At 44.2% G+C, this 22060-nt stretch overlaps 1 protein-coding gene across 27 annotated transcripts in view; it reads left to right on the top strand.

The window, feature by feature from the left end:
• MAP2 (microtubule associated protein 2) overlaps positions 1-22060 on the top strand; it is a 238636-nt gene that overhangs the window by 124518 nt on the left and 92058 nt on the right. For 25 of the 27 annotated variants that reach the window (XM_064452055.1, XM_064452060.1, XM_064452063.1 and 22 more), the window contains one exon: positions 9670-9729. The exons of the other annotated variants lie outside the window; for them this stretch is intronic. The gene's annotated coding sequence lies outside the window, so the exon portion shown is untranslated. The remainder of the gene's footprint in view (positions 1-9669; positions 9730-22060) is intronic. 27 annotated transcript variants of the gene reach the window in all.

Raw genomic sequence — 22060 nt, forward strand, 5'->3', positions numbered from 1 at the left:
TACTGTCGCACCACTGGGGACCATGTGATGGTGGCACTTGTGGGACCCATGTCCCATAAGCATCACTGATCTTCTAATGAAGTTGGCATTTTTTATGAAATGCCTGATGCTAGGCAAATATTATTTGAGTTTGTGGTTTTGAAGAGTTTAGCAAGGAGGAGGGAAAAGGCAGGTGGACAGTGGAATGAGGGGTAAACAGGAGAAGAAGGCAAGGCTGGATGTGGACATGTGGGTCCCAACCACCCTGTGTTCTGGGACTGAATATACAACTGCTGGTGAGTCCAGTTTCACAGTGGAAACACCTCTTGCTGGCTGGTCCTGGTATCATATTCTCTCTGGCATGGAGCATTGCTCATTTACTTCAGTCATCAGCAGGTTACTAGTTTTTCCACAAAACAGGAACCATGCATGCTAAGAGGAATTTTACGGCAGGTGTGGTTACTTCAGCAGGCCCTGGCATAGTAGAGACAGTCCACCTTTATGAGCATTGATGTTGGTCAAGCAGAAAATGAAGTGATGCTATATTCCAAATTTGGGGATAGATGTTGTTTGAGTGAAAAGTAGCCAAATTTTTTCAAAAATTATTACTACTTATGGAAAAACTTTTGTGCTTCTTACTGAGTTATAGGAAGTCATGCATACATGCAAGTCTCTGTCTCCTTCCATGGAGTGTGCAGTCCCTAGTGGTGGTGATTGGATGTCTGTGCAGTGGGTCTCCCACACGCAGCCATCCTGACTGACAGACAGTACCCAGCAGCATTCACTGTCACAACTTCAGATGTTCCTCACGCACCATGTCTGCTCCACCCGCCTATCCATGGTGGTCTCCCATGCTGGAGGGGCAGCAAGATAGACCATGTTGCTGGGTTCCAGGTGACTTGGGTCACAACTCAGCATGTTAGGTTGACATAACCTAACCATTCAAGAGGAATGACGAAGTCAAACAGCCAAGGCACATGTAGCTATTTTCTCCGACCCTTTGGCTACCAGGCAGGGCACCTCCTGCAGCAGAGTCAGCAGTTGGCCTAGGACAACTGTGACTTAACCTTGACAGATGCCTTGGTTAGACTGTCTATCCAGAGCAGGGAGATGGTGATTCTGTCCTCAAGGGCTGCTGTCATCCCCTGTCCTCTCCTAAGTCACCTCTCACTGTGTTCTCGCTGCAGACCCCAGTGAAGTCTCTGTCATGGTCTCAGGTTCCTCTGGTGAGCTCTACCCTGGCACAGAAGGGAGGCTGGCACTCACCAGGGTTGAAGTCCAGTCTGTGGATATCTTTTTGTGAAAGCATCTGGCACTTTGGGGGCTTCCCCAAAACCTCTGAAGCTGAATGAGGAAGTTGTGAAGCGGGACAGCCCAGCAAATGGTTCCTGAGCTGATGTAACGTGGCCTAATTAGGGTGATAACAGTTTATAGACGCTACCCCTGGGGTGCCTGGCTGGGATGTGCAGGGGATGGCAGTGGTCATTTCTTGGTACTCTGGAGGTGCAGACCTCCAGGCAGGCCTGGAGAAAATGACAGCAGGGGATGTCCAGAAAATCCCCAGCAAAGCATGCAAAAAGCTTCCAGTTCTCAAATACTGAAAGACTTTGCTTCACTTAATTCCCCTTCACCCTGTGACAGGTGACTTGTGCATTCCAGATTGCTAATGGAGATAAGCAGTTTAGGGGTGATTTAGAAGATAAAAGATTTAAAGCCTCTGGGAGCTTTCGCTCTGCAGTTGTATGGTGCATGGGAAGCGCGTGTACTACTGGGATGCATGTGAAATGGGACTGTCGATATGATCATGAGCAAACCAATATGGTTAGTTCCAAAATAGTGCCAGTAAAACTTCCATAGTGTGCCATGGGGTGTAGTCGGTACTGCCACATCACTGCTTGGCTGGAATGCTCTAAACTGGAGAGAAGGAAGAAGCAGAAATCCAAAGTATGGTACTATAATTTCTGCAAAAAAATAAAAGGCTGGGAATGCCTGCTAAGATGTACTGTCACATTTGCTGCCAGGTGGAGGTCTTCAGGCAATGTTTTTATGCCATTTGTATTTATCTTGGGCATCTCTAGTGGCACAATGTTGGACCACATTGTTGGAGCCATGCCTTTAAGAATGCATTTTAGCCAATGTTTTCTGTGTCCCTTCCTTATTTAATCTGGTGCTTTGGGCCATATTGTTTCAAATATATCCATCTCAGTGTAAAACCACAGCTTGAACTCAGTTACCATGGGTACTGCACAATTTGCACAGTCTGCTCTCCACTCCTCAAAGTTAACTTCGGAGCATTTAAAATTAGAGATAACATACAGCCAGCTAATTACAGGAACCTGTGCACTAACCATAGGCTAATGTGGCTTCCTCATACAGCCCCAGAGCAGCCCTGAATCTTGAACTGTTGCTCTTCTGGCATCATGTAGTTTGTGTTAACAGGCACGCTGGGAAAAGGCTGCACTTGGTCACCCAGGAGTGTGGAGTTACACACCGTGTTACATCAGGGGCAATGCTGGGAATGTATGTTCAACCTTATTATTAGAGGCAGGAGCTGAGAGACCTTGGTTTTCTCCTGGTCTCAGGCAGAAACCCACTCTGTTACCCACAGGAAGTAGCTCAGTCTACAAACCTGTAAGATGGAATTTTATTACTTCTTCATCAGAATCATCTTTTGAAGTTTAATTGACACCCTTGCAATGTATAATATCATGCTGACAAGAAAAGGAAACCCAACCCAAGCCAAAAAAAAGTGACATATTTTACTTGTGTCTTACTTTGCATTTCTATCACACCTCTGAAATACTGTTGACTCTTGGGTGTAGGATGTACTGAGGAAATTTTCTGTCTGCCTGGTATATCACAGGAAAATCCGCAGGATGAACAGAACAGGTGTGTTAGAAAAGGATCCTCAAGCAAGAGGATGGAGCCAAGCCAGCACAGCAGGTCTGGCTTTCTAACCCCCTCTTTTTTGTCCTCCTTCATCTCTCAGCTGCAGAAAGCCCCCTTTCTGCCCCTTAAGACCTTCAGTAATGATGAAAGACTTCTGTGCTGTCCTTTGGATGGCAGTTGTTGCAGCTGCCTTGTCTGTTAACCTACACCCCCACGTGTGGGCTATATATGTATTACAGTCCTGGGTGCTGTAGGGAAAGGAAACCCACCTTTAACTTTGGACAAGAAAGCCTAGAAACTAGAGGAGCATATAGAGCTTAGCATGGAGTAATGTACTGCTGCTTTCCCCCTGGGGTGAATTTTCTACCACTGTGGTAGGACAGGACTGAACACCAGCAACTGAGAAAATGTGCTCCTTGCTGCTGGGTTGAAGCATGTCCCTGGAGTTAGCAGTGTAGGCAGCACAGATCTGTGGCCAGTCTGTGGTCTGTGCTCGCGCCAGGCTTGTCCAGATGCACAGGGCCCTGCGTGCTCTGGGTGCTCTGGGCAGCACATCTTCAGCTTCCCTAAGTCCATGCTTAGCAAAGCTGGCAGTGGCTCTTCCCAGCTGTCAGTCTCATTGCAGCGCTTTGTCCCAGCTCCTCAGACCCTCTTCTTCCTTCCTGTCCTCTCTCCCCTTTTCCTCCCACCAAATTACTGTGGTGTCTGAGGGAAAGACTCCTATACTGTTCGTTTACAACAGCTTGGCTGTCAAGGCTTTTGTAAGGAGATGAAAGGCAATGGCTGATTTTCTCTGTTGATGGTGCTTGTCATTCATGACTGAGACAGAAAGCCCTCTGCAATCTTGGCACATCCTGGCTTTATTCGCTGTGAGAGCTCTGCTTGGGAACAGTCTCACTTCAACACACACTTTTGGTTTTGCATCCATGAGCTTACTGAAGGCTATGGCTTGTTTTGAAAAGTGCTGTTAGTCCAAAGACAGATTAAATGCAGGATTTAATAAGATGCATGTGGTACAGTACCCTTATTCTGAAGTAGGTTCGGGGGTGGGGTTTTTTTGCTGTTTATTAAGGAAAAATAAGAGGAAGAAATCACAATCACTTCCTACAAACTTATTAGTAGGCAAGGTCTTGGCCCTAAGAGGTAGGGGACTGTTATGTCCCAAATGGAAAAGTCGTCAGCCTCTGATGGGACTTCTGTGTGTGTGGTGCTAGACCCAAGTGTGGAAACATGTAATCTGGTATGTGATATTGAGGTGAGAATAGTGTGCCCCAAATAGGTGAAAGATTTCTCAGTCCCAGGTCTTAAATAAATACTTTCTCTTGCCTGCCAACTTGCAGGGTTTCTGGTTTCTGTTTCACTAAATGACTGTAACAGACTGTCCTTGTCCAGAAAGGAGTCTCTGGTGAGCTTTTCCTCTCCAGCCTGTAAAGACTTAGCTTGTGTCCATACAACAGTTTAATGGATATCTGAAATAGCCGAGACTTCATAAAGCAAATGGCAAAAACTGTGGTATGTTGCTATGCCAGCATCTCTCAGTTAGCAGTGAAAGTCTCATAATGGCCCTTCTCCTGGAGGCCAGATTCTTCTGTGGAGGAAGCTGGCCAGAGCTGCGACCAAAGGGAGCGTCTGGAGGAACTCAAAGTGACCTGAGCTCTTTTTGCTTTGCTGACGAACTGAGAAAAAAATAGGCCAGCAATTCATTTTACAAGTCTCTTAAGCTATCATAAGAATTTATAGGAACTCATTATACAATAAATTATAGATATAAAATAGCAGGTGGCACATCTTTCAAGCATGCCTTAAAATTCATCTTGACAAGACCAGGAAAACAGCCCCCAGACCTATCTTTACTGAGCAACTACAAAGGAAGTAAGTTGTAGTTAAGAGAAATGGAGTGTTAATGACAGGTCTATGCCAGTAAACGTGGCAAAATGCCTCAAACACCTCAGCAGTAATTGTCATCAGAACAATTTCTTTTCTTCCTTGTTATAAAATCAGATACACTATTAGAGAGACAGTTTGTAAAACCCAGACACCACATATTTTCATCAAATGTAGCAATTGTCTCTGTCTCTGAGGTTCCTGAAACATAAACCCCCTTGGGGTACTAGCTGGGCTGCTGTATGCAAGCTGTGAAAATATTGATGTATTCATTTTATCCTTTGCTTTTCTTGTCCTTCTCTGTTTCCTTTCTTTATTCCTTGCTTATTGGTAGCCACTAATGTAGCCAAGTTAATTCTGTGCCAAAAGGATGAGGAAACTGTTTCCTCCCAAGCCAACTATGCTGACAGTGCTAACCTTGATTTCCATAAATGATTGAACAGTGTCTCCTGTCTGCAGCATATTTCAGGCTCCAGTTACCAAAGACTCTTCGATGCTGAGAGTGCTTTTCATCTTCCCCATCTCTTCCTCACAATCTGACAAGCCTGACAAGTCTCCTCTACCTTCGCAGCTGTGAGCTGCTCAGACTAGCAGTAGCAGTCCCAAGATTCTTTTCCCCATAAATAAACTTTCCTCAGCTTGTAGGGTTTTTAAAATTTCTTTTAACCTACTGAAAAATTTGATGTGGATTTTACAGTGCAAAGGCAATTTCTGTAGTCACTGGACAAGCAGTGGGAATTAAAAAGCGTTGAGAGTAATCCAGTAATTTGTAACAGAAGCAATTTAATAGTGTTTAGAATAAATAAATTTGTGATGGGAAGATCAGTGTTGCTTGTTTTTGCAGCATTAAAGCTTTTTCTAGATCTGCTGAGTCAAAAGGGAACATTTCCTAACTGTACTGCTAAGCCAGCTTTCAGAGGTAGATGTGTCCTAGGAGCAGGAGGAGTACTGAGCTATGTGCTGCTTAAAGCCCATTCAAAGTGATGGTGAAAATTTCTGTAGGGGTCTTTCTCAGTCAGGATGGCTCTGGATTCTTGATTCTCCAGTTGAGGCACCATCTTACTATAGTCCTTTCTGAATTTCTGGGCTACATCTGCAGCCAGGGTAAGCTGCTGGCTTCTGCTGATTGTCAGCAATTTACACCAGCATAACTGGCCTCTGGATTTAGCTGCAGTGCATTAAAGCCATTTGCTGTCCACATCACCAGCAGCTGAAATTTGGATATATTTGACCTTCATTCCCTACCACTTTAGAAACTGAACAATAAATGTGTAGTGAGTCCTGCCCTCCAGATATCAGATTATTTTATTTTGAAAAATGTTTGTTACGTTACTTTAAGACTGTGCTGCCGAGGGGAAAGCATGAGGGGGGTGGGAAGTGGGAAGGAGGAGGAGAGTGTACTCTAAAAGGAAAAAGCTATGGGGGAAGCTTTGGTGCTAATGGATTGGATCCATTTGCAGCTTTAGTGTTTGCAGACTGATGTGTATAATGCATTGTTGGGCAAAACACTAAATGCTTAAAAGTAATTTGTGGCAATTTAGGTTTTTATCATTGCTTGCATGCTGCTCTGGGGGAATACATAGCAAAAGACAAGCTCCCAGACTGAGGAGTTTATACTCTTAAATGTACAATTCTGCAGGCAGCTCAGTGAAGCTAATAGATCTCTGCAAAGCAGGGTCAGGGCCTTGGGAGGATGGGCTGACCCCTCAGGACAACAGCACAGCTCCTTTCTGAGGGGGAGAAGTGGAACAGCTTAGGAAAAGTATGCGCTTAGTCCTTATAATTTTCATCATGAATAACTGAACAGGTGCGTTGCTTGATAAGAGTCTTTGAAAAGCCCCCCAAAATTGAAAGGAAGAGAAACAGCTCCTGTGAAATACAGAAACTTTTTTTCTATTGAATAAAATGTATAAATATGTCATGCCAGTTGTTATTGAAAGTTTAAGAGGAGAAGCCCGAGTAGGTGCACATTAGTGAAGAATAGTTGTAAATAGCTCGTGCATAAAAGAGGTCAGTCCTCGCTTGTGCGTGCGTATGTTTATGCACGTTGGGTTTTTTCTGTCAATTTTTATAGGTAGTTGTTAAAGTGTTTAACAAAAAGAAAGGGGTGCAATCCCTAATATATACAACAGGGGAAGTAGGATGCAGGTGGTGGCGTGCTCTACCCAGAGGTGAATGGCAGAGCCAGAATGAACAGGTACCCTTATCCATTTTATGCTAGGTTGCAGTGCATCCAGCCTACAGCTGTCTAGACCTGTGTTAGTCTGCATCAACAGAAAAACTTTACAATGTACTTAAGTGGAAATAAAGGTATGCTAAATGCACTTATCGGTCTGTATTTGTGAACAGGACTTCAGCAGGTTTATTAATTGTGATAAACTTGTGTGATCTGGCAAAGATTTTCATGTCCAAGGTTGAAGGGTCTCTGAATAGCAGCTTCCCATTAGGAGTGAAAAACAGCTCATCTGTTTTGTGCCCTCTTCCCTGGACAGGGTGATTCTCAGAGCAGCCAAAGTGCCGTGCCCTGCGGTCCCGGCGCCAAAGCACCAACAAGCCAGCATGTCCCTTCATCAAAGCACAAAGCTTTTCTAAAGACTGTGCTAATTTAAATGAATTCCATATTGGGACAAGTTTTTCAGGGATTTCTGTCCGAAGCAAGAGGGCTAGGGAGGAAAACAAACAAAAAGAAACCCTTCCTTACACTGTCTGTTCCGTGATTATTAGAATATGCTTATAGGAAGTGGAAAACCCTGTTCATATCTGTGGTGCCAGATACTGACCAGGCACTTAAAATTTAACTTCTTGCTTTCTAGATAACTGCCCTGAATGTGGAGCTGTTGGTTCCTCTGTGTGGGACTCTCTCCTGTTTTCTAGGGGAAGAATCTTTGAAACATCACATTATCTTCCCGGTCAGCAAGAGGTGGAAATGCTGATTACAGCCTGTCCCCAGCAAATTCCTGGGGTAGCAAAACTGCCTCCCACTTCTGGCATCTTGTATTTTGATTGTCTGGTATTTTTGGTATTCTGCTGCTGGCTAGAATCACATTTATTGTGGTAGACCTTTAGCAGAGAGGTGACTGAGTTTCAGTTCAGGCTATTAGAGTGCATGCCCAGTGCTGGTAGAGTAGACAACGTGAAAGTACAAAGCCAATTTTTATTTTTAAAAAAATCATTAAAGATTTCTTAAGGCCATCTGGGATTTGTTGTAGGTGTGTCGCTCCTTCTGTTAATGTCCTGTTGAATGCCTCTGTCTTTTGCATTTACCTCTCCCGAGAGGCGTGCATCCACCTCCTCTGGTTCTGACTATGTGGCATTATTTTGAATCAGTGACACATCAGAGGGCTGTTGGGACGCCGAGTGCTGAACGCTCAGCTGTCGAGAACCTTGATCTTTCTGCTGAGCCAGAGCAAATTTAATTAGCTTATTTTAACATTCCTCTTCATCCTGCGGGTGGGTAGAATTGATGCTGGCTGGAGCCTCGTTTCCACATAGCTCATTTAGTGTAACTAATTATTGCGTGTAAGTGAACGGTACGCTTGCCGACAGCCTCTGCGGTAAGGTGGAGCAGTCGCTTCCCATTTATTGCTGTCAGAACTGTCTGAAAGTCCCCCCTTCAAGGCAGCAAAATCTTTCAGTTCTTACTGGATGTTACCTGGGCAAACTGGTGGAAAGCTGTAGCTAGCACAGCCCCATGCCAGTGACATGGTGCAGGCAAGGAGGCTAACTCAGTGTCAAAGAATGAGAGTCTAGGCTTGGAAACAGGAAAAGCCTGAACTGCTCTCCAGCTTAACGTTAGTCCCCTTTGTGCGTAGGCATTATGATTCTCTCTAATTGCATACTCACGTCCTATTTTTTATCATTACCTTAATACTAGCCTCCTTTTAACTTGGCTTTAGTCATATATTTCTCACTAATCTAGTCCCTGGAAATGCCTGGCCCATTCTTGCTGAAGCTTTAAAACAAACAACTCCTGAAGCAAAGCATTAGCATGAGTCAGAATTAATTTCTGAACAATTAAAAATCAACAAAGTTACAAGTATCTGAGGGGTGAGGAACTGGGCAGCCTTAAATATAGACGATAGTATCTTCTGTCCCCATTATGATACTTAGGATATACTCAAGACGCATATAGCGAGAAGACCCCTTTCGCCCTGATTGCAGCCATTTCAGTGTCTCTCTGCTGCTTGCATCTGTAATGTTTTCCCCAATGGGCTGTCATCAAAGACTTACAATACGGAGAGAGGGTGTTTAGCAGGACATGCACAGCAGGTTATTTCAATAGGCTAACCACATTTGGTGTCCAAGCATTTCTCACTGAGCAAAGAGGGTCACAAAACGGGTAGTAAATTCTGTGGTAACTTTTGCTATTTATTCCAGATAAACTGGAGAAAACTTAAGACCATCTGCTATACAAGTGAGGCAAAAAACCCCCCATTTTTAAGAAGAGATTGGAGTTGTTCCCTGCATTGGTGTCTTGAAGTGTCTTGCTGGGAAGTCAGTAGGGGGCTCCTGCTCTTCTTCCATTACTTTCTAGGCATCTTTGCAACCATTTTCCTCATTCGTATTTGAGATCCTTTGGCAGCAGAGATGGTGCGTACAGCAGCCGTGCCAGATCTCCCAGTGGTGGGAGTCTGGCTGGGAGTGTGCTGTGCTCCAAGTGGTGGCTTTTTGCAGCCATTGCCAGCTTTTCTTAGGGCAGGCCTAGGGATTAAGCAGCTCCTTGGTTGTCCCAAAGCAGGGTGGACATAACAGGGGATCTGAGTTAATGAGTTCTCAAGTGAGCCTTGGGAAATAAACCCAAGAGAAAAAGGCTCAGACATAGTGTACAAATATGCAGCATCTTATAGTCCTTATTGAGTTTATGCTAAATTCACTGAGTGGAGACTAAATAGAGTATGTATTTCTATTTCTTTATAGGAACAAAGAGTTTACCTTGTTTAACAACCAGACGCAGCATCCTATCATCTGCTTAAACAGGTATGACCTTTTTACATGTTAGCATAGTTTCACAAGGAAGCTGCTTCAACAGACCAGGGAGGCTTGAGAAAAGAGCAAGAAGAAAACTCCTCTAGCTTCTGGAACACTTTATTTCACCAGGGTTAGTTCCTGCTTTTGTCATCCTCCATGTTTTTTTTTTATTTTAAAAGCCTCCTATGTCTGATGGGAGCCACTCTACCTGTTGTCAAAGAGGCTGTCGTCTTGCTTTTGGCTTAGCAAAAACCTGTTCCTCTGGGTAGAAAGGATGTAAGATGGTGTTGATACAAAGGCATAGCATCTGAGAGAGGTGTCGGTGTTGCTCCACGCTGCTCTGGTTTGTCATGCCCTACCGCTGCAGTGATTTGCACTCCAAAAGGATGAGTACGGTTTGGCAGAGTAGGGGCAAGCATAATACTGCCTCATCTTCAGAATCGAAAATGATTGGGTCGGATCAAAGAAATGCACTTTTTCTCCTCTCTGAAAAAGACTACACTTTCCAGAGACCTCGCCTCAGAAGACTGAAAACAGATGTCAGAGAGAACCTGTGCTGCCTCTGTCATGTGGATGAGCAGATACTTGTTTTGCCAATATTTTCTTATACACATGTATTCATTTCAGATTGATTTACAAGCGAACATAGTTTCTGTTCTCACAAGCGTGAGTTTGAAATGCTAAGAGAGGGTATTGAACTTTGTGAAATGGGAATGGATTTTGATTGAAAGACTTCATATGAAGCAGAAGAAAAAAAAATGCAGGAGGGCAGAGTGATTAGGATGGCAAAGTGCCCGAGTCTCTGCTATTGTAACTTCACTTGGGCAGGGCAGGATGAAATACTGCCATTCTTCTGGGGTGACATGTTGTGTTTGCCCTGGACTTGCAACACAACCTAAACAAGGAGGTTTCAGTGAGCTCAGGAGATGAATGTAGAAGCCTATGGAGGGGTGAGATGTAAGGCATACTGGGTTGGTGGTCGCTGGCCCAGGCTCTCCTCTCAGCTCAGCAAGCCAGAGAAGGTTCAAGCTCTGCATCCTTTGAGGGGTAGCATGAACACACACATACAAGTTTTATCCAGCTAGTAAAAGTTACCTCCTCTGTGTTGCTGCTGTTAATAAAAAGGCACTGGATTATGCTAGTTTAGGATGTTTCTTAGGTGAGATTATACTTAATTGGGTAGAAAAAGCAACTAATAATGAGTGATTATTTGGGAATATTAATCAGTCAGTGGGAAGTCATTTCTGGACCTTATTTTACTGAAATTTCACAAGCTTTCATTTTTTTCACATCTGAAAAGTGTGGTAAAGATCCAGTTTACAGAGAATTGACTGTGGGATTATGCAGTATTTTTAAATCTTTTGTGGTTTTTCTGCTCTTTTGTGGGCAAAATGAGTATTCCCTATTCCCCAAAAAAACTCTGTGCCACGCTTCTGAGGCTGCCAAGATGCTTAATGATGAAAAAATGGAAAGATCAAGCACAGCTTTAAAAGAAGGCAAGCTATAGAATGAAAGATCTGTAATAGTGTATGATCTAGGATCTGTGTGTACGTGCATGCGTGTACTTACATGTGTAAGTGTATGTACTGGGCACGAGGCTCGTTTTGGACTTCTTGAGCTTTTTTTAAGCCAATATATCTATCCATTTCCTGACCAGCCCCCTAGTTTACTTCTGCATGCAGTCTCTCCTGGCCCTGTGAATTTGAAGGAAATGGAAATCAAGAATCAAATTTGGCCCTCTAAGTTTTTAGGCTGTATAAAGCACACACACAAGTACCAAGTGGTTCACTTTTCATCCATGAACTTTCCTCTCTTGCACGCCATGGCAGCCCAGGCCTGCCATGGGCTGCAGGAGGCAAATGAAGGCTGTGTGTGTCAGCCTCTCCTGTCCCCTGCTGGTGTGCCTGGGGTTTAGGGTGTCTTTTGTTGTTGCACTAAATTTCAGTGCTACTCCTCCTCTCGGAAAGCATGGCATAAGCAGCCCAGCAGTTTGGGAAGCAGCTTTTTGGATGGTAAACTGCTGCAGGGCCGGAGCCATCCCAGCCCTGGCACTCGCTCACGTCAGGCTCCCCAGGGGCAGCCAGCACGTACAGCAGCCCAGCGTGCCTGCGGGCTGGCTCCCTGCCAGCGTCTGCGAGGGTGGAGGGCAGCGTAAGGCTGCTTACAGTGATCCTGCACGCTTCAGGAATTTTCCCATGGCCCAAGAATACCCTTGCAGCAGCGTGCAAGTACTAAATGAAGGATTAAATTAGCCTGTAAGACTTAAAGTAGCGGGCAGTTTTATTGCATTTACCATTTCTCCATTGATAATATTCCACTGGTGATAAAATACATTCTCAGACATCTACTTTGCAAAGCTTAAATTGTCTGTGCAGGTTCCATCTTTAACTGACAGGCCTAAATTATTGCTCTTGAAATAAAGACTATATCCATGGAGTGCCCCATAGCCTGTTGGCACTGCTGGGTTGACATAGACAGTTTAAGGAGTGGGCAAGTCTCAAAGGAAAAGAGCAGGAAACAATTGTCCATCAGAACTATTATTTTCTATACAGGGTCACTGCATCAGTGGTTAGGAGATAAAAACAGGGTATAAAGTCTTGTGAACATTGCTGTCTGTCCTGTGTCCCTTTGTCTCTGTAGTGACTAAAACTAACAGTGAAAACTAGCAGTGGAAATAATGTGCTGCAGGTGGGTGACGGGGAAGGTTGTGATAAAGGAGGTAAGCACTCAGGAAAAGGAAACTGTCATGTTGCCTCCTGTGTAGAAGCATCCCCGGGACTGGGCTGTTTGACAGGGAGCAGGAGTAACAGAACCAGCTAGGTGGCACAGAGGGCCAGGGATGGGTGATAAAGCTCACATCCCTCTGAGCTGGGCTGTGTTGGTACAGCTGGTTTGCAGTATTTGGAGCTGCGGGCTCACCTTTGGAAGCATTACAGCATTCTCTGATAGGGTGGTTTTGCTTCTGAGGCTTCTGGGGCTGCTGCAGTGACTCTTCACACTGGTCACTGGGCCCCATGATTCCCCGTGCATTGAACAAACTCAGCATCTCCTTCTGGCACGAGCTTTTCACTGTGCTGTCTCTGCATGTGAGCTGTTCTGTGAAGGCACTCCACAACAGGAAGGTACCAAGACAACTTGCTCACCTGGGCTCTGCCTAGGCCTGGTGTTGGGCTGTTTCTAAGCAGAGATGGAATTCTAACACCCTCCAAAGGCTCTGTCATGTGGAGATTCCTAATAATTTCGAGTAGCCTTTTAAGTATAAGGATTACTTGCACTTCTTTTTCTACCATGAATCTACTGATGCTCAGAAGGAAAGGCACGTAGATGGGGAAAGTGCTTGGTGGCAGCCATCCTGAGCAGAGGCTTGAGGTCAGCATCAGGCCAAGGTGAACCTGCGGTATACTCAGGGAGAACATTTGTGTATTAATATTTTGTTTGATTAGGTTGTAACCTCTTCAGATACAGGCACATCTTATAGGAATTCTGTAGAGATCTAAGTGCACTTTAAGTGACTGCACTTTAAATACACTGTAGCTTGTATTTCAGGCTTAGAAATTTCCCTCACTGCTGGTTGGAAGTTAACATTGTACGGAAAGATGTCAGTGAGCAATGGTTAGAACAGTTTTTAGGAAAAGGGATGTGAATTGATACCCGCTAGAAGGATTTCTTGTAGTAGCTACAGATGAAATGTCTTGATTTCTGGAGAGTCAAAAACTCTAGAGATGTTCTCATTTTTTCATTTTGCTTACTTTGGTGTTTTGGTTTTTTTCTCAATTATATTTGTAGCACTAGGGAAAGATTATAAGTAGCCAGAATGCAAGATATAGTTTAAGGGTGTTACTGGCATTGTCTTCTCTTTTTCTATGCAGCCATCTTGAGTGTCTCCTGGTTGGCATTGTGAGGGTTGCATGGAGGCATCCCCACCTGGGTGGTTCTGACACAGGGCTGAAGGAGGCTCATGCCATGCCTCCTCTCACAGTCACTGTGGCATCCAATCCTCCTTCATCAACCTCCTTCTTAAAAATAGTCTCCTGCCAACTGGTAGGCTGTTCTGCAATCTCACTTGCAAGAAACCTTTAGCTTCCAGCTAAAACTTACCAATGGCCACAGGGTTCTTGTACCAAAGTAGCCTTTTTCCTCTTTTGTGTTTATCCCTTATCATCAGTCTACCTCTTTCTTCCTTTGAAAGGAGGGCTGTCACCAATTTTATAATCAACCTGTCTCTTTCCTTCTTCTGTTTATCTCAATAGCCATTTTCTACACCTTATTTTGTTTGAAAACACCTGTTTTGAACATAAGCTGTAGAGGCAGAACAGTGTTGCTCATATTTATCAACTATCAAAGGTAGCATTTGCTACATTTTGAAAGGATTCAGGAGTGGTTGTTAAGCAATGGAAAGGAAGGAGAACGTCCCCTGTCACTAGTAAATCGTGGTGGTGGTAGTAATAATCTGACTTAGCAGGAGTCACTAGTATATACTTAAGACTTGTTTACAGTCAGAGGCAAGATTGTTCAGGCAAGAATTGACAGGCAGAGGTTATATGACTTGCTGTAGCTTTTTAATAAGTATCTCCCCAACTTCTTGGATGGAAGAGGTGGGCTAGAGATGAGGAAGGGAGAGGAAGAGGGAAATGTCATCCTTTCTTTCCCCTGTGTAGTGATGAGCAAAGGAGCTTAATTTTGAAGAAGAGATCGGTAAGTAGAGGAAACAGGACCGTCTGTGTGTTGCAGCTCATGCTTGATGCTTTTGTCAGGATCAACAGCCGACCCCAATACTGAGATTTTCCACTCCCATGCCTTACTTCAGTGACTTTGTAAAGGGGCAGAATTAAGTAAGGTGATGGTGAGTTGATGAGCTGATTTTTGGTTTTGTGAAGATTTACTGCAGTTGAGAAGTATATTTTCCTTTGCATCTCCAACAGTAAAATCAGCATAATACTTCCCATAGCTCAAGAACCAGTCCAGTGTGCTAATATTGAATTCTCACAACTGTGAGTTTTGTTCCTTGAATCACATGGAGGGAAAGCAAACTCAACACCATGGAGCAGGAGCTTGGCTTTCCTGAAGGCAGTTGAATTTTTGCCATGGACACTCTTTTAAAAACATATCTTGCTAAGGATTATAGCTTTATGGATATATGGAAAAGGAATTGTCCACATTTCTAAAAATGATAGTTTCAGTTTTGAAAGGTATACAGTCCTTGCCATGCAGTGCGTGTGCCAGCCCTTTGTTCATGGCAATTGGAGGGCAACTCTGTGATGATTAGATGATGCCATCTAGCAGGGTGCAGCCGGGCTGATGACCTGCTCAAAAAGGTCTTGTATCACTTGCCTCCTACAGTGGTCTGACCTACCAGATGTCCCCTGTTTATCTTCACAGCAAACCCTGCTGGTGTCTAAAACCACCTTTGTCCATAGCATCCTACTGCCAATTTGTTCTGAACTTTCTCATGAAGCATCTGGTTCTGGCTGGCGTCAGGGCTGGGAGACAGCGCATGGGGAGGTGCTTTTGCCTGTCAGCACTGAGAGGGGGCTGGAAGTCAGTACTGCCTGCAAAGCACTTGTGGAAAAAATTATCCCATTCCCACTTGATAGCTGTAAATGGCTTTGTAGTGCAAGACGCGGAATGCCAAAGCATTACCAACTCTGTTACCTTCAGTGCCGGGAAACCTGATGCTCAGAGTTAAGCCTGAGTTACATGTATTTAAGCAGTTATGTTAGTAAACAAGCTTTTGAAAGAGAGAGTGGGAGTAATGGGAGTGCTGTGAGCATTCTCCGAGAGAGGAGTTTGAGAGGCACAGATTCATTTGTATTGAAGAGCGAAGCTTATGAGAAGAACAGATGTTTGAATCATAATGTTCTTTCCAGCACAGTTGATGAAAGAAAACTCTTTATAATCGTGACCAAAAAACTTTCTAGTTGTCATCCTTAAGATGAGTCATTTTTTTCCCCTCATTTTTAATACCTCTGAGACTTCAGTCCCTTCTGAAGCAGGAAGTTATAATTCAATCCAGTCTCTGGCCATGACATGTTGGGCAGCTGCAATAATTATGCAGGGAGAGGGATATAATATGATGTGCGATTCACATACAAGTGGGGTCTTCATGTGAAAAGGGAGACCCTGACATTACAGATACAGCTTGTTGTCTTCATTGTTTTCCAAATCACCCTCAAATTCTAAAGCAGAAGGCTCCAGGATGTTTTTGTAATAAAATCATAAGTTTGCCTGTTGTTCTGCCTTTTGCCATATCTGTGTGGGATGTCTGGGGTAGATTGCAAGCCACTTTGATCAGAAGTCCTTTCATAAAATTAATTCAAAACATTACCCCTACCTATGTCTATAAAACTTCCCTGCAGCACAGTCTTATTAATAACTACCTGGTATCCTTATTTTAGTTATGACTTCTTTTGTGCAAAAAAATTATTTTGATTGCTTATACAATTATTCTTGAATTAATTTTCCTGCTAAAATTTGTAAGAACACTGAAGAATTATGTTTCTGTTTTATAGGTGTAATGAAAACAGAATTAGACACAACAGGCTCAAGTCTAGGGTTAATGGCGGTATGCCTGGGAACTAGCTACTGTGTGCGATAGCTTTTGCTGTGATTCTTTTTAATGCTTCATGATTCACTGCTGTAGCTACCATAATTTTAGTAACTAGGTGTCCAAGTCTGGATTAGATCACTGTTGTGTTAGCTGCTGTGTGCTCAAACAACAGAGTTGATCCAGACCCCAAACAGAGCTTACAGTCAAATCTATGCAGAGGCGTGGAGGTGTGAGCAGCCAGAGTGCACGCTGGTGAGACCATATTTGTCAGTGCAATTAGTAGCCGAGAGACTCGGTAGTTCATGCTGGGAAATTGTAGATGGAAAACTGTATTCATGTGATGCAGTTCACCTGGGACATATCAGCATGAAAGCACATACATTATGCAGCTAACAAGGGATCTAATCCTAAATTACTTGGGTTTTCTGACTTAAAATCCAGTGTATTATGGGTTGTAAAATACATGAGGCCAGCTTCATCTCTAGTCTGTCTCTGCTGTTTTAGCATGTTTTCCATTGGGAATATTTTTCTCTCTAATACAGCAAAAGCCCAGTTACTAATGCAGCTCTGTATTTCTGCATAGTGGCCAGTGTAGCAAGTAACAGAAATGGACAAAATAGTTCAGCTTCATTAAAAACTAATCTAAATGTTGGCCTTAAAATAGAATTAGATCCCCCTTCTTTCCCCCTTGCTCCCAGGTTCTGAATGTTTAGAACTGGCTTCAACTAGCAATAAAAAAAAAAAAAAATTAAGATGAGAAAAGCTTTTCTTTTTTCTGGCCTAAGTGAGGAGAATCTGGTAAAGTCATGAAAGTGCCTTCTCTCACAATCTGAAATGTACGCGTATCTTTCAGAGCAAATGTATACTTTGAAATGCCTGAAATCAGGTCTTATTCTTGGTTTGAGTTCAGCTTACTGCTGGAAATGGTTTTGCCAATTAAACTATTTTGAAAATTGAAGTAATTGGTATTATTTGTCAGTGTGGGGTGGTATCGAGCGTCAGCTCTGTACTCACAGCTTGTGACATTTTTCACCACACGACCTACAGTCTACCCTAACTCTACAGCCCCTGTATTCCCTTCCTGTGGTACCAGGTACCACTAGTTTTCTCATTTCCTTGATTCCCTGTGAGAGAGTCATGCTATCTCATGTGATCCTTCAGACCCAATGCACTTGGTTCTTCCCTGCATCGCCAGCTCTCTTCCCCCGTGTTTTTTCTGTTTCTTCACCAAATTACCTCCTTGTACTTCTTGGACCCTTGGGACCTTCTGACTTAATTAATTTGAGTTCCATGTAGCATTTTCTCAGCAACTGTCTATGTCCTCTCTGCAGTGGTTTCCCACTGTAGGTTACCCAGCACCTGTTTCATCCTCTACCTGTCTTTGCTTAGACAGTTAATTGGGCCAGGAAGAGCATATGCTGTGGCTGCATGTGAGCTCCACATCTGCTAATTAGACAGCTAGGACACTGCCAAAGAGAAGGAACGAGGGCTGAGCTCTTCTCCTTACATTTCCCTTCACAGAGACATTAATATCTTCTCTCTCCTCTACCCATCTGTGGATTTCCTAAGGTGGTAGGTAGGAGCTTAGTATCTTCTGTCAAACATGATAGAAATTGGCCGGTGTGATTCACAATTATGGATGTGGATAGACACAGCAGAGAGGCAGAGACAGGAAACTGAAGCACAAACATAATGAGAGAATTAGGGAGCAAGTATTTTTGGATTGCTTGTAAGTTCACACATCTTCAGCTGAGTTAACCAGCAGAATCGAGCAGGGGTTGACAATACTGGTTTAATGTCAGGGAGAAATTTTAAGGGCCCGTTATACAGTTGTGGGGCAGGTTGGTATAAGGGTCCTGGTGCATACTGTGTGATTTATGTTTTCTTAGATGGATTCTGGCACTATATTGTGTCACATTTTTAATTGCTACCAAAGACAGTTCTTTGTAAAAGTATTTTTAGAAATGAGCATCCATCAGAAGAAGAAATGCAGAGAGCTTTATATAGATCCCTGGAGGAAAGAGGGGAGAAATATTACAGAGATTCTGTGAAAGAATTAAGTCCTTTAGAGTCAACCCAGTTGGTCAGGCCAGCAGCCCTACAGAGCTGAAATAAGAAAATCTGCATTTTCATTTGTTTTCATGCTACCATCAACAGTAAGGGCTCCTTGAATCAGTTTGTGGGCTGCAACCTTCATCAGAGACTTCACATACATATCTTAAACTGTGGCTATTCTTGGGAGTCCCAGCTGATCACAGAGAGTTTTAAGAGATCAGGGTCCCTTTCAGCAGCGCTGGGGACCTGAGCTTGAGCATCTAGGCTACCAGGGGCCAGAGGTGTTAGACAGCCAAAGCTCAGGGCTGCCTCTGTCCCCAGAGCTGTCAAGCAGGTGTCCTGAATCCCTCCACTTCCCCAGCATGCTCAAGAAGCAACTCAGGCTCTGGCATCAGTGGCCAGTGTTGCAGTCCTCTCCTTTCAGGTCTCCTTTTTGTGGCTGCAAGTTTGTTGTGCTGCCTCCAGGCAGATGCTGTGTCTGATAAATGTCCTTTCTCCAGCAAAACTTTCGGAAATCTGGATCCGAAGGCTTTGGTTGGGAGCCAGAGCATCCTCACACATATGGGAAGAGACAGCCCTTACCCTGAAGGTTTGCAGCAAAAATAGGCCAGTTACAGACAGCGTGAACATTATAATCCATGTTTTACAGCTGGGAGAACTGAGGCACAGGCTTATTTATTCATAAGTTCAAGGTCATGGAGCAGGTGAACAGCAGAGCCCTGGACTGAACTCTGATCTTGCATCTCAGTGCCTTAACTATAAAATTGTTCTGCCTATTGAAAGATCTTCATGATTATAGGAATATCTGTATTATACCACAGTGGTAGGAGGAAGAAAACCTCAATCTGAGTGAGATAATCTTGAAGGCACTTAAACTGGTCCATGGATTTCTTCATCCTTTGGGCAATTTTAGAAAATTCTGTGCAGCTAATACCTAATGGGAGAACATAAATTGCCAGAAAATAATAAATTAACAACAATCCAGAGAAGAGGTAAGACAATCATAGTCTCAGCAGATAAATAATAAAAGGGAAATCTCTTTTTTTTAAAGTACCTTATAATTGCTAATGTTATTAATCTCCTGGAAAATCCATGTCTATGAAGAATAAGCCAAGGTTTTCCTTGAACAGAAAGGAGAGAAGTTTTGTTTTTCATCACTGGGAGGTTTGAATGATTGTAATATTCTTTGTTCTTTCTTTGCAACCCTGTGGGAGCACGATCCCAGATTCACTGCAGTTAGCAGAAAGAAAGAGAGAAGGGAAAAATGAGAAAATTGATGTATTTGAGCCAAGGGATTTTCTGAGCGGGTCCTGCTGTCCTAAACTGGCATACCCACAGCATTGTGTGTCCTAGGTGTGAAAGCAGGTTGTACAGAGCACAACCGTGGCTACTGTAATTCTGGTTGCTCTGTGTGTCACGCTTCAGTCCTCTTCTTTCAAATCTCTTTGCACCATGTTCCACCCTCAGGCATGATATGTCCATTGGCTTCTGTGTATATAGGGTCAAGCTTTGCTCATGTTTTGCCTGCATGGTGCATATCCCATGGAAGCTGGTGGGAGTCAGTCCTGTACATGTGTGGGAGCAGGAAGGGGTTGAGGTGTGAGCTTCAGGCAGCCATTGGGTGCCAGATTTGGAGCTGGGGTAAGTCAGGGTAGTTCTCTTAATCTCACTGAAATCACTTGTGATGGATGCCACGTAGAATTCTCCCCCGGAATATTGATTTACAGTGATTAAAAAAAAACCTTTAAGATCTTGCCTAATAGGGAGCATGACCTTCTAAGTTCAAGCAAGGACATTTGTATTTTACTGCATGGCTGAGAGCCTCTGGTGTCACTGGAAGACATTTGTGCCTCCCCCAGCCTAAGTAGTATCATCTCCCTATGCAACCTGAGCAATTCAGGTGGGACATCAACATGGATTCACCAAGGGGAGATAATGCTTGACCAACCTGAGAGCCTTCTACAATGGTGTGACTGGCTTGGTCAACGAAGGGAGAGCAGTGGATGTTGTCTATCTTGACTTCAGTAAGGCATTTGACACTGTCTCCCATATCATCCTCACAGGCAAGCTTAGGAAGTGTGGGTTGGATGAGGTGGACAGAGAACTGGCTCAACAACAGAGCTCAGAGGGTCGTGATCAATGGGGCAGAGTCTGGTTGGGGGTCTGTAACTAGTGGTGTTCCCCAGGGGTCTGTGTTGGGTCCAGTCCTGTTCAACATATTCATCAATGACCTGGATGGTGGGACAGAGTGTAACCTCAGCAAGTTCGCTGACAATACCAAGCTGGGAGGAGTGGCTGATACACCAGAAGGCTGTGCTGCCATCCAACAAGACCTGGACAGGCTGGAGAGCTGGGCCGGGGGGAACCTCATGAAATTCAGCAAGAGCAAGTGCAAGGTCCTCCACCTGGGGAGGAACAGACCCATGTACCAGTACAGGTTGGGGGCTGAACTACTGGAAAGCGGCTCTGTTGAGAAGGACCTGGGAGTGCTGGTGGACAGCAAGGTGACCCTGAGCCAGCACTGTGCCCTTGTGGCCAAGAAGGCCAACGGTATCCTGGGCTGCATTAAAAGGAGTGTGGCCAGCATATCGAGGGAGGTTATCCTCCCCCTCTACTGTGCCCTGGTGAGACCTCATCTGGAGTACTGTGTCCAGTTTTGGGCCCCCCAGTTTATGAAGGATGTGGAACTCCTTGAGCGAGTCCAGCAGAGAGCTACCAAGATGATCAGGCGACTGGAGCATCTCCCTTGTGAGGAAAGGCTGAGAAACTTGCATTTTTTCAGCCTGGAGAAAAGAAGACTGAGGGGGGATTTCATAAATACCTGTAAATATCTGAAGGGTGGGTTTCAAGAGGATGGGGCCAGACTCTTTTCAGTAGTGCTCAATGACAGGACAAGGGGCAATGGGCAGAAGTTGGAACACGGGAAGTTCCACCTAAACATGAGAAAAAAGGTCTTTCCTGTGAGGGTGCCAGAGCAGTGGCACAGGCTGCCCAGGGAGGCTGTGGAGTCTCCTTCGCTGGAGACATTTAAATCCTGCCTGGATGCGTTCCTGTGCCCCCTGCTCTAGGTGTGCCTGCTCAAGCAGGGGGGTTGGACAAGATGATCTCCAGAGGTCCCTTTCCAACCCCTACCAGGCTGTGATTCTGTGACATCACCATCTCTTAGGTTGTCCCTGCTGCCATTTCATGGATTTATGTCCTCTGGTGAAGAACGCTTTATTATCGGTAATGCTTAACTCATGAGAGGTCAAAGTACAGCTGCAAATACAGACATTATGCATAATATTCAAAATAGATAGACCAACTACTAGTGTTTCATAAAGATGCAAGAACTGTGAGACCTGCCTGCTCCACTGAAGTTACATCAAAGGTCTATTTTTTTCCCTTTCTTTGAACTCACTTCACATTTCCCTGTTGAGAAGAAGGTACCCCTGGTTTCTAGCATAGTACATGCCATCTCTCTCTGGCCAATAGAGTTTTCCTCTTAAACCTGATTTGTTTGAGTCCTAAAGGATGCGTAATGCTCTGTCACAGACAGCATCCTCGAGAGGGTGTTTGATCTTTCATGAGGAAATTCACTCAGTTCTCACCTTAAATGGCATGCAGTCTGGCCAGACTCTTAATTACAGTAGTGGTAGTTTCCCTCCTGTGGATGAGTAGGTATGTCTTTTTTGAGAGTGCTGTGTGAGATGACTCCTTGAGTAAGTGGATAGTAAGTTATTCTCACCAGAGGTGTGA

Source organism: Phalacrocorax carbo, chromosome 5 (genome assembly GCF_963921805.1).
Source record: "Phalacrocorax carbo chromosome 5, bPhaCar2.1, whole genome shotgun sequence".
Taxonomy (NCBI): Eukaryota; Metazoa; Chordata; class Aves; order Suliformes; family Phalacrocoracidae; genus Phalacrocorax; species Phalacrocorax carbo.